Source organism: Heptranchias perlo, chromosome 10 (assembly GCF_035084215.1).
Source record: "Heptranchias perlo isolate sHepPer1 chromosome 10, sHepPer1.hap1, whole genome shotgun sequence".
NCBI lineage: Eukaryota > Metazoa > Chordata > Chondrichthyes > Hexanchiformes > Hexanchidae > Heptranchias > Heptranchias perlo.
The window spans coordinates 8,603,727-8,615,972 of NC_090334.1; the positions used below are offsets into that span (position 1 = coordinate 8,603,727).

Sequence of the window (12,246 nt, forward strand, 5' to 3'; positions counted from 1 at the left end):
ATGGACAGGATTAGGAACATGGAGACGAGTCGGAGAACGGAGAGGATTAGGAGCTGCCACAGGGACTGGTGCAACTAATAGAATGGACATCGAGTCGTTGTGGGTGCATAACAAGGCGATGTGACAACAGCCTAAAAGATTATTGAAGGGGCTCAATGGAGGAGTTAACGAGTTAAAGAAGAATTTTAAAATAATTATGTTGATTAAAGAAATTATGGAAAGTATGTTAGTAACTAGAGATAAAATCAACAAGAACATTTCCACAGCTACCGCATGCGCTATGTACGGAGGATTTTTACTAACTCGGATCCAATAAAGGTTAAATGATATAGAGATCAACCGTATTCCAAATTTTATCCAGGATAATGATACAAAGGGTTCATCCAAAGGAACTTCAGATGAGCGTAAAGTGAGACATTTCTCTGTCTACTGCACCTGCAATCCTTTAAGGTGTTGTCGCATCGCTTCATCATCGCTGTGTGATCAATCAGAGGAGGCCTGGGGTTTGATACCTGTGGTAGTGGCAATCACACAGTTGGATAGTAACAGCAAACCGATGGAAGTGTTTAAATTGGAGTCAGTAGGAGTCTTGGAGTCATGTTGAGCCTCCTGTTTTGAAAGAATGTGAACTATCCAAGGACATTGGTTGGAGGAAATGAGGAAGTCTGGAGAACCCCAGATACCTTGTGTTGTTCCAGGAGAATTGGAGCCTGGATATGCTGCTGTGATATGCTGCAAAACCCATTGCCAGTTTGTGGCATCACTCTGGATGAAGAATTCCCCCAAACTTTCTGTACATGTGACTAAATGGTGCCCTGGAACAACCAATATGGAAGGAGGAAAATATTGTGAGACAACATAAGGATCACATGACAATAATCTCAATCGATATGTTCAGAGCAAGTTATCTGACATTGTCCATCAAGGTGTATAAATCAGTTCACTTTCAGTAATTCTTCTTCCGAGCTGAGAACTCACCTGGATTAATTAGAGGGGCATGCTGACCCGATGCATGTATATAGACATATAACTTGATTGTACTTTCTGTCACTATTAATGAAACCAACAAGTTGATTTATCTCTGGCGTCCGAACCTACACAATTTGGATTAATCTACTCAGTTGATCTAGCAAGTACCATGTGTAATATTACACCCGTGAAGTCTGTATTTCTCAGTATCAGTACCGTGTGTGATATTATACCCGTGAGGTCTGTATCACTCAATATCAGTACCATGTGTAATATTATACCGAGAGGACTACTACTCTTTTTGATATATATATATATATATATGTTAATGATCTGGACTTGGATATAAAGGGTATAATTTCAAAGTTTGTAGATGACACGATGCTCAGAAATATAGTAAACAATGTGGTGGATAGTAACAGACTTCACGAGGACATAGACAGATTGCTGAAATAGGCAGACACATGCCAGATGAAATTTAATGCAGAGAAGTGTGAAGTGATTAATTTTGGTAGGAAGAATGAGGAGAGGCAATATAAACTAAATGGTTCAATTTTAAAGGGGGTGCAGGAACAGAGAGACCTGGGGGTGTGTGTACACAAATCTTTGAAGGTGGCAGGACAAGTTGAGAAGGCTGTTAAAAAGCATATGGTATCCTTGGCTTTATTAATAGAGACACAGAGTATAAAAGCAAGGAAGTTATGCTAAATCTTTATAAAATACTGGTTAGGCCTCAGCTGGAGCATTGTGTTATATTCTGGGCACTACACTTTAGGAATGATGTCAAGGCCTTAGAGAGGGTGCAGAGGAGATTTACTAGAATGGTACCAGGGATGAGGGACTTCAGTTATGTGGACAGACTGGAGAAGCTGGGGTTGTTCTCCTTAGAGCAAAGCAGGTTAAAAGGATATTTGATAGAGGTGTTTAAAATCATGATGTGGAGATGCCGGTGATGGACTGGGGTTGACAATTGTAAACAATTTTACAACACCAAGTTATAGTCCAACAATTTTATTTGAAATTCACAAGCTTTCGGAGGCTTCCTCCTTCCTCAGGTGAATGTTGTGGAAATGAAATCCTCGAACCTTTCGCATTTATAAATCACAGAACAATACCTGGTGATTACAGATAGTAGTCTTTCCAACTGCCCGTTGCCAAGGCAATCACAGTGTGCAGACAGAGAGGTGTTACCTAAAAGGCCACCGAATATACAAACCACCAAAAAAAAACAGAGAGAGAGGCAGAAACATAGAAAAGACAGCAAATGACCCGTTATATTAAAAACAGATAACATTTGTTCGCTGGTGGGGTTACATGTAGCGTGACATGAACCCAAGACCTCGGTTGAGGCCGTCCTCATGGGTGCGGAACTTGGCTATCAATTTCTGCTTGACGATTTTGCGTTGTCGTGTGTCTCGAAGGCCGCCTTGGAGTACGCTTACCCGAAGGTCGGTGGCTGAATGTCCTTGACTGCTGAAGTGTTCCCCGACTGGGAGGGAACCCTCCTGTCTGGCGATTGTTGCGCGGTGTCCGTTCATCCGTTGTCGCAGCGTCTGCATGGTCTCGCCAATGTACCATGCTCTGGGGCATCCTTTCCTGCAACGTATGAGGTAGACAACGTTGGCCGAGTCACAGGAGTATGAACCATGCACCTGGTGGGTGGTGTCCTCTCGTGTGATGGTGGTATCTGTGTCGATGATCTGGCATGTCTTGCAGAGGTTATCGTGGCAGGGTTGTGTGGTGTCGTGGACGCTGTTCTCCTGAAAGCTGGGGTCACGCTACACGTAACCCCACCAGCGAACAAATGTTATCTGTTTTTAATATAACGGGTCATTTGCTGTCTTTTCTATGTTTCTGCCTCTTTTTTTTTGGTGGTTTGTATATTCAGTGGCCTTTTAGGTAACACCTCTCTGTCTGCACACTATGATTGCCTTGGCAACGGGCAGTTGGAAAGACTATTATCTGTAATCACCAGGTATTGTTCTGTGATTTATAAATGCGAAGGGTTCGAGGATTTCATTTCCACAACATTCACCTGAGGAAGGAGGAAGCCTCCGAAAGCTTGTGAATTTCAAATAAAATTGTTGGACTATAACTTGGTGTTGTAAAATTGTTTACAATTTAAAATCATGAACAGTTTTAATAGAGTAAATAAGGAGAAATGTTTCCACTGGCAGGAGGGTCTGTAACCGGAGGACACAGATTTAAGGTGATCAGCAAAAGAACCAGAAGTGACATAAGAAAACATTTTTTTATCTAGCGACTTGTAATGATCTGGAATGCATTGCCTGAAAGGGTGGTGGAAGCAGATTCAATAATAATGTTCAAAAGGGAATTGGATAAATACTTGAAGGAAAAATTTACAGGGCTTTGGGGAAAGAGCAGGGGAGTGGGACTAATTGGATAGCTCTTTCAAAGAGCCGGCACAGGCACAATGGGCCGAATGGCCTCCTAGTGTACTGCACCATACTATGATAATATAATACTAGGTCTGCATCTCTCCGTATCAGCACCATGTGCAATATTATAAGAGTGAGACCTGTACCTCTCAGTATCAGTACCATGTACAATATACCCATGAGGTCTGTATCTGTCAGTCTCAGTACCGTGTGTAATATTATACCTGTGAGGCATGTATCTCTCAGTATCAATACTCTGTGTACTGGTTTCCACTGGTCGGTGGGGAAAGGAGTTTAAAATTCCCCCATAGTCACTGTTGCAATGTAGGAAAGGCGGCAGCCAATTTGTGAACAGCAAGGTCCCACAAACAACAATTTGATGATGACCAGATCATCTGGTTTGTTTTGGGATGTTGGTTGAGGGATAAATATTGACCAGCACATTGAGGAATCGTCCCCTGCTCTTCTACAAATAGTAGCATGGGATCTTTTACATCCACCTGAGGGGGCAGACAGGGCCTCGGTTTAATATCTCATCCAAAAGACAGCACCATCAACAGTGCAGCATTCCCCCAGTACTGCACTGGAGTGTCAGAATAGATTCCGTGCTCAAATCTCTGGAGTGGAACTTGAACCCACAACATTCTGACTCAGAGGCAAGAGTGCTGATAAATTACTAATTTCTATGGCAGCCTGGAATAGCAGTTTGTGCTTTTTATCTAAGTTTGATTGTAAGGATGAACATTTGCTGCCCTGTTGCTTTACTGTCTGCTGAATAGCTTGTTCGACGCAAAGTTTCTATGCTCTTAAAAAGAGATCTGCCTACTTGACAATTCAGGATAAAATGGGGCTTCCCAAAAGACACAAAAGGGGCGACTGGATTCTGAGGGAAGGAAAGAGGGAGGACGAGGCTTCTGTGTACGTGGGAGTGAGTGGAGATTGAGAGAGGGTCCGTGGGGGAAGTTAGGTGTAAAGCTGAAGGTATGGAGCAGAGGGTGACTTATAAACGAGGGAGAGACAGAGGGGTGAAATGATTTCAAAGTCGGCATAATCTGATATGTTGTAGTGTGGCAGTCGTACAGTTCACAGTGCAGGACGGGGTTGAAATTTGGGATTTTTATTGTATTGTGACAGAAAATAAATGAAAGGGGCAGAGTGCCCTTGTCATAACCTGTGCGGTAGACTTTTTTTGTTGAAGGACAGGATCCGCGCATTATTTTTCCAACCATAACATTTCCTGCAAGTGATGCCACTGACTCCTTTAATTCTTTCAATGTGCTTAAATTGAAGCTTCACTCACAGAAATCCTGCCCCGATTTATCGTAAGGTCACCGAACTATGCTTTTCTGTGTCTAACAGCTTTTTGAATAGGAAAGAAAGTTATTCAAATCCTGCTTGGATCCAGTTATTATTACAAATCATGGAGTATGATATGGAATCTTCAAAGGGAGATTACCTGACTGGAACCTCCAAAGATAATTAAGGCAACAACAACTTGCATTTATATAGCGCCTTTGACCTAGTAAAACATTCCGAGACATTTAACAGGAGGGTAATCAGACAAAAATTTGACTCCAAGCCACATAAGCAGATATTAGGACATGTGACCAAAAGCTTGGTGAAAGAGGTTTTAAGGAGTGTTGAAGGAGGAGAGAGAGGTAGAGAGGTTTAGGAAAGGAAGTTCAGAGCTTAGGGCCGAGGCAACTGAAGGCATGGCTGCCAATGATGGGGCAAAGGAAGTCGGGGATGCGCAAGAGACAGGAATTGGAGGAACGCAGAGATCTCGGAGGGTTGTAGGGCTTGGGGAGATAGGGAGATTTAAACACAAGGATGAGAATTTTAAATTTGAGCCATTGCCAGTCCGGGAGCCAATGTAGGTCACGAGCACAGGGGTGATGGGTGATCGGGACTTGGTGCGAGTTAGGATACGGGCAGCAAAGTTTTGGATGAGCTGAAGTTTATGGAGGGTGGAAGGTGGGAGGCCGGACAGGAGAGGATTGGAATAATCACGTCTAGAGGTAAGAAAGGCATGGATGAGGGTTTCAGCAGCAGATGAGTTGAGGCAGGGATGGAGATGGGCCAGGCATAACTAGTGAGGAAAGGATTCAACAAAACAACAGAAGAAGTAATTATAGTTTTAGCACGAATTGGGAACTATTTATTGTTTTCTATTATAGGAGGAGCCAGGAAAGTTTGACGACTGCTGTAAAAATATATAGTGCGTTTCTGCTTTAATTCGTTTGTTCTATAACTGGTTAATAAATTTGTTAATCAGGTAAAGCCCAGAAAAAGGCCCAGTGAGTTGTCAACCTGCTGCCTTTCAAAAGGGGGCATGGGAATCGAACCAGCGGCTGAAGGAATCTAGATAAAGGGTTTTTAGGTTTGATCCCCAGGCACACTACGAGTTTTACCTAGACGTTGGGGCAAGTGAAAACACTGCCAAGGATGTAGGGAGCAAGAGCTCGCCTGTGGGACTAATCCAGAACAATTGTCTAGAATAAAATCAGTAAAAGAAACACAAAAAATGAGGCGGTTCGACATCAATTGAATTGTGTGTTTTATATTGAAAAAGAAATGGTTACAAGCAGTTTTTTTTCTTGTAAAGAATGTGGTCCTTTTATTTGGTTTTAATCTTGATTTTTTTTTTCTTTTAATTCTCGCCGTTTTTCTCCCCTCCTCCCCTAAAGGCGTCGACACCCCCTGTGTGGGTTCCACATGTGCCTGCTGCCCTCCGGCATCTCACTCAGTGGTTCCACGCTAGGCAATAAGTCATGGCAGGCTATTCAACCATGCAGAAGCATCACACAGTGCCCTTGGAGCAGAGGCTGATGGATAGTGCTCGGGCCCATGTTTTGCTCTCCCTGCCCCCAGAGGCGACGGGGCCAATTGGAGAACCCCTTCCACTGGTCAGCCTGAGATCAGCTCACTTGGCACGGAGCAGGAATCGAACCCTGGACTTTCCTGCCACCACCAGGACCAGCCTCTCCCTGGATAAACTCATCAATGGTGAGCTGCCTGAGGCACAATCACTTTTCAAAGAGAGCGGGGGCAATTTTAACCTCACCCGCCCATTGGGAAACTGATGGGATCGGGTGCAATGCTGTTTTACACCCCGCCCGATGTCACTCTCCGTTAAAGTCGCTATCGGACGGAGTGTAAAACCCATGTTCCACCCAATCCTGTCCGTGTCCCCACGGGTGGGTTAGGTCAAAATTACCCCTAATGAGTGAGTTGACCGGATTCACTGCGGCTGAGTAAATGATGTGAATCACTAGGGGACTTATCGGGGGTTCGCTGTCGGCACCCGACTGCCAGCAAGGACTCCCTGTTCACTCCGCCTCTTTGACAACACATTGCTACTGCCAACCGCAGCCCCAGTATGGGCGGCACTGGCACCGCTGACTCCAGAGGACCGGGACAAGAGGGTGCAGTGCTGCTGGCAGCAAATGCCAACACTCTCGGGGGGGACTGCCACACTGGATGATGCTTGTCTTCCTCCTGCCGGTCAGCAGAGTCTGTTGCATAGACTAGGTTTGTATTTCCCCGAGTATAGAAGATTAAGGGTTGATGTCATTGAAGTGTTTAAGATGATTAAAAGACTTGATACAATGGATGGAGAGAAACTATTTCCTCTGATGGGGGGAGTCCAGAACAAGGGGGCATAACCTTAAAATTAAAGTTAGGCCATTCAGAGGTGATGTCAGGAGGCACTTTTTCACACAAAGGGTAGTGGAAATCTGGAACTCTCTCCCCAAAAAGCTTTTGAGGCTGGCGGTCAATTGTAAATTTCAAAACTGAGATTGATAAATTTTTGTTAGGTAATGATATTACTGAACCAAGATGGGTAAATGGAGTTAAGATACAGATCAGCCATGATCTAAATTGAATGATGGAACGGGCCCGAGGGGCTGAACGGCCTCCTCCTGTTCCTGTGTTCCTGTCAGTGCATCTCAGAGCTGTTGCCGGTCCTGTGAACCTTTGCTGCAGCTTGAAGTGGGCCTGTAATGTGAAGCAGTTGGTAGCCTGTTGGCCCTGCGATCCCCGCAGACCTGGGGCCCGATTTACAGTCCCCCCCAACACTGGGTGGGAACGGGGTGGGGGGATGGCATGATGAAAATAGTAACCCAACAATCACCGCCCCCATCCAGCCGATGTCTGGGTTTCATTAGCCCATCTAAATCGGGGTCCTGTGGCGTCATTCAGACCCTCGATGCAATTGTGAGGTCCAGTGGGCTGGACCTGGACTTGGTGTCGAGCAGCCTAACCATCGGTTCTTGGAGGGACTGCTGCAAGTCACTCAAAATAATACCTCAAAGAAAAACGATTCCACAGCACCACAAAAACTGCCTCCTCCACCCCCCCAGGGCCCCCCAACTTCGATAAACATCCTTCCCCGGGATCACCACCTCCTCCTCCTCCCCCCCCCCCCCCCCACAACTTGAACTTACCCGCAGAAGCTGGGCTCTGTGGTGGAGCTGCCAGATTTCTCCCTCGTTGACGGAATGCTAATATAGCCCAACTGCAAAAAGGGCCCGAGCTTCCGAGGGGGTGGGTGGGGTGGGGGGGCCCCTCAGATGGAAACGGTCTCCTGAAAATTGACCCTTCGTTTTGATGGGAGCCGCCTCGTTCTAAGACTCAAAAAGCTCTCCACCAATGGGGGTTTCCCTCGCCTCCTGTCTGGGTCTGTTGTAGACATTGATTGCTATAATTAGTCAACAAGGGTCGGTAACCAGAGGACACAGATTTAAGATAATTGGCAAAAGAATCAGAGGTGAGATGAGGAGAATTTTTTTTATGCAGCGAGTTGTTCTGATCTGGAACGCACTGCCCGAAAGGGCGGTGGAAGGAGATTCAACAATAACTTTCAAAAGGGAATTGGATAAATACTTGAAAAGGAAAAATTTGCAGGGCTATGGGGAAAGAGTAGGGGAGTGAGACTAATTGGAGAGCTCTTTCAAAGAGCCAGCTCAGGCACGATGGGCCGAACGGCCTCCTTCTGTGCTGTATGATTCTATGAACAACTCGACTATCATTGTATCATGCGACTACCAGGATGGTCTTTTTCTGTCTAGCAATTCCTACGTTCCCATGTCCGACCGTGACCGGCGGTTCAAGGAGCATCGTGCTGGAGGTGGGTGAGTGTGTAGTACGGCTAGCTGGTACCCTGCTACTAATCTCTGCAGCCTCCCCACCACCCCCACCCCCATCTCTCTCTCTGTCTGTGCGGCTGTTAGCCCCAGTTAGCCCCTGCTATCTTGCTGTTGTCATTGAGTTTCCTTAGGTTGTGCGGTCTGGCATCAGTCACATTGACTGGGCTCCCAGTTGAGTCTGCAGGCTTGGCAAGAGTCCAGATTTGTCTGGGGAGCAGCTGCACAGGCACAAACGGGGCCGATTAATTTTCATTACACTTTCTAGCCGCCGTTATCTAAAGCTGTGCTACTGGCATAGACCCTCTTTTCCCCCTACCCACCATTCCCCCGTCCCTCTGGTTTCATTTCCCATAGTGCATCGCCATTGCTCCTGGTCGCTTCCCTGTGGAAAACCTCCCCTTTAAAAACACTTCTCTGTTTAAAAAAAAATCTGTCTGAACTCCCACGGCCGTTTCCTGAGGTTTCAGAAACAGCAGATGGAGTTTGTCGATTCGGCTGATGGATGGCTAGGTGTCTAGACATTGAGTGCAGCTTCCAACTGACACCTGATATTTAATGAAAGCTTTTTTGTGAAAGCTTCAGTAAACAAAGCCGGGAGCAGGGTAGGGGGGGGGGGGATGCGGGGCGGGGGAGTGGGGGCAGGAGGGGAGGGACTTAAGAACTTGACATGACTGGTGGCTTGAAGAGGGAGTTCCCCACATGGTCTACCCAGCTGCTAAAGCGGCGTATCACAGAGCTACCGGCTTTGGCGACAGGGCAGTAATATGAAGGATGGAGCAGCTCCCCCCGTGGCTCAATGGGTTTATCAAAGAAGTAAAGACTTGCATTTACACAGCACCTTTCATGGCCTCAGGACATCCCAAAGCGCTTTACAACTCATTGAAGTACGTTTGAAGTGTGGTAACGCAGCAGCCAATTTACACACAGCAAGCTCCGACGAACAGCAATGCGATAATGACCAGATAATCTTTTTTAGTGATATTGGTGGAGCGATAAATGTTGGCAAGGATACCGGGGAGAATTCCCTGCTCCTCTTCGAAATAGTGCCGTGGGGTGTTTTGCGTCCACCTGAGATGGTAGACGGGGGTCTCGGTTTAACGTCTCATCTGAAAGACGGCACCTCTGACAGTGTAGCATTCTCTCAGTGCTGCGCTGGGAACGTCGGCCTAGATTATGGGCTCAAGTCTCTGGAGTGGGACTTGAACCCGCGAATTTTTGACTCACGGTGACTAGCAGCTAAATTCAGAATGGGGCGATTCTCAGGTCCAATTACTGATCTTTGTTGACTGAGCTGCTCTCAGCCAGTGCAGCAGTTGTGGGGGGATGGGGGCTACAACTGGACTCATTGTGCTTGGTTGGGTTAGGGAGGGGAGAAATCTGGCCAGGTTTCTTGTTCCTGTCCAGCTATGGGTTTGAGGACAAGATTGAGCATGGCAATGATGTCTTCATGACACTTAAGGGATGATTTTAACTCTATCTGCCTGGCGGAAATCGGGCGGGCAGTTAAAAACGTCCAGGTGACATTCTCGCCGAAGTCGTGCACTGATCCCGCCATCTTCAATCTTTTATGCACCCCTTAAGCTTGTAATTATTAACTTGCATCTTATGTGGAGAGACTGGAGAAGCTGGGATTGTTCTCCTTAGAGCACAGAAGACTAAGGGGAGATTTGATAGAGGTCTTCAAAATCATGAAGGGTTTTGATAGAGTAAATAAGGAGAAATTGTCTCCACTGGCAGAAGGGTCAGTAACCAGAGGACACAGATTTAAAGTAATTGACAAAAGAACCAGGAGGTTCAAAAGGGAATTGGATATATACTCGAAGGGGAAAATTTGCAGGGCTATGGGGAAAGAGCAGGGGAGTGGGACTAATTGGATAGCTTTTTCAAAGAGCTGGCACAGGCACGATGGGCCGAATGGCCTCCTTCTATCTGTATGATTCTCTGATTCTATCACCTGGTATTTGAACTCTTCACAGCGATAGTCAATCAAGCCGGCATCAATTTTGCCCACTCCAGATGGAATTCTGTTTAAGATACATGTGGACATTTACTGCTTGGGGGGAGAATTGCTTCCAACTGGCAGTGACCAAACAATCTAAAATTGAATTCGCTTCAGTTGGCAAAGCTTTCCAAACACACTGTGAATAATGGCTTCACAGCACAGATGCGTCCAGCATTTGCATTTCCAGTGGCTGTTTCACACGAAAACAAGACCATTGGAGGAACTGTGACCTCCTCCTCTCCACTTCTCAAATACATGACCACTCCCCCAACCCGAAGCCAATCCCGGTGCTGGCAGGCAGCCTCTGGACCGCAGGACGTTCTGGGCGGGACATTGGTAAAATCAGCCGGATCTCATTCTTCTTGCAGGTGGGCCGGAAATTGACTCGCCAAGCGAGGTTTCCCACCAGTAAGTGACGTTGTGGTGTCGCACCAATACCGCTGCCTTACCGACATGCGTCTGGCTCACGACCCCCACCAGGGAAATGGACTGGAAGCTTGGTGGGCTGAGTACACTGGCCATCCGGTTCATCTCTGCATGTTTGAGCACTACTGCCCAAAGTTACATGGCACAAGGCAGTGCGCACGTGTAGCACACACAACATTGGACGCCCAAGTACAGGCTCGTGGTGGATTTAGGCCCAGCGACAGGAGATAATTCTTCACCTAGAGGATGATCAACATGCTGGGAGCGGTTGCTGAGGATAGGTGGTTGAAGCCAGGATGCAGGACTCGAAAAGGAGCAGTTAGACACTGTAATGGGGAAAGGGTAGGGTTGGCATTCTGAGAGGTTGAGATCAATGGGGCCTAAAAGCCCTCGTCGCCAAGCCTATCCTGTACGATCTTTTCAAAACTGAGTGCTTTTAGCTGCAGCCTTTTCAACCTGCAGGTGGCAACGTTACTTACAGTCATCAAAACCAGAAGGAGAGGTGCATGTATTTAAAACTCACACGGCAATCAGCCACTCAGTTAGCTGCGTTTTATGGAACAAGTGACCTAAACAGCCAAAAGCAAGAGTAACCCCCAAGTGTGACAAAAATGAGGTATTTTTCCTGAGTTTTGGTTTGGTGGCTGTCCCTTTAAATCCAGTCATAATACATGTAATATGTGTCAGCTATGGCAGCACCCTCGCCTCGGAGTTAGAATGTTGTGGGTTCCCTCCCTAAACCTCTCCGCCTCTCTACCTCTCTCTCCTTTAAGACACTCCTTAAAACCTACCTCTTTGACCAAGCTTTCGGTCACCTGTCCTAATATCTCCTCATGTGGCACGGTGTCAAATTTTGTTTGAAAATCACTGCAATCAAGTGCCTTGGGACGTTCTACGATGTTAAAGGCACTGTATAAATGCAAATTGTTCAAGCCCCACTCCAGAGACCTGAGCACTAAATCTAAAATGACACTTCAGCGCAATGTTGTCAGAGGTGCCGTCTTTCGGACGAGACACTAAACCAAGGTGTGGTCTGTTCTTTTATGTCCACCAGAGAGGGCAGACGGGGCCTGGATTTAACATCTCATCCGAAAGACGGCACCTCCAACAGCGCAGCACTCCCTCAGTAGTGCTGTGCTCAAGTCTCGAGTGAGACTTGAACCCACGACCTTCTGACTCAGAGGCGAGAGTGTGACCCACTGAGTCATGGCTAACACCCTGTGTTTTTTTTTTATTGTGTTTTTTGTTAGATATGTGTAGACTGATTTCGTGGTATAACCACTAATATTTGGAAGGGCGG

The 12,246-nt window shown here is 46.5% G+C and overlaps 1 protein-coding gene across 2 annotated transcripts in view; it reads left to right on the forward strand.

The window, feature by feature from the left end:
- mta1 (metastasis associated 1) overlaps positions 1-12,246 on the forward strand; it is a 236,745-nt gene that overhangs the window by 104,806 nt on the left and 119,693 nt on the right. The gene's annotated exons all lie outside the window — the stretch shown is intronic.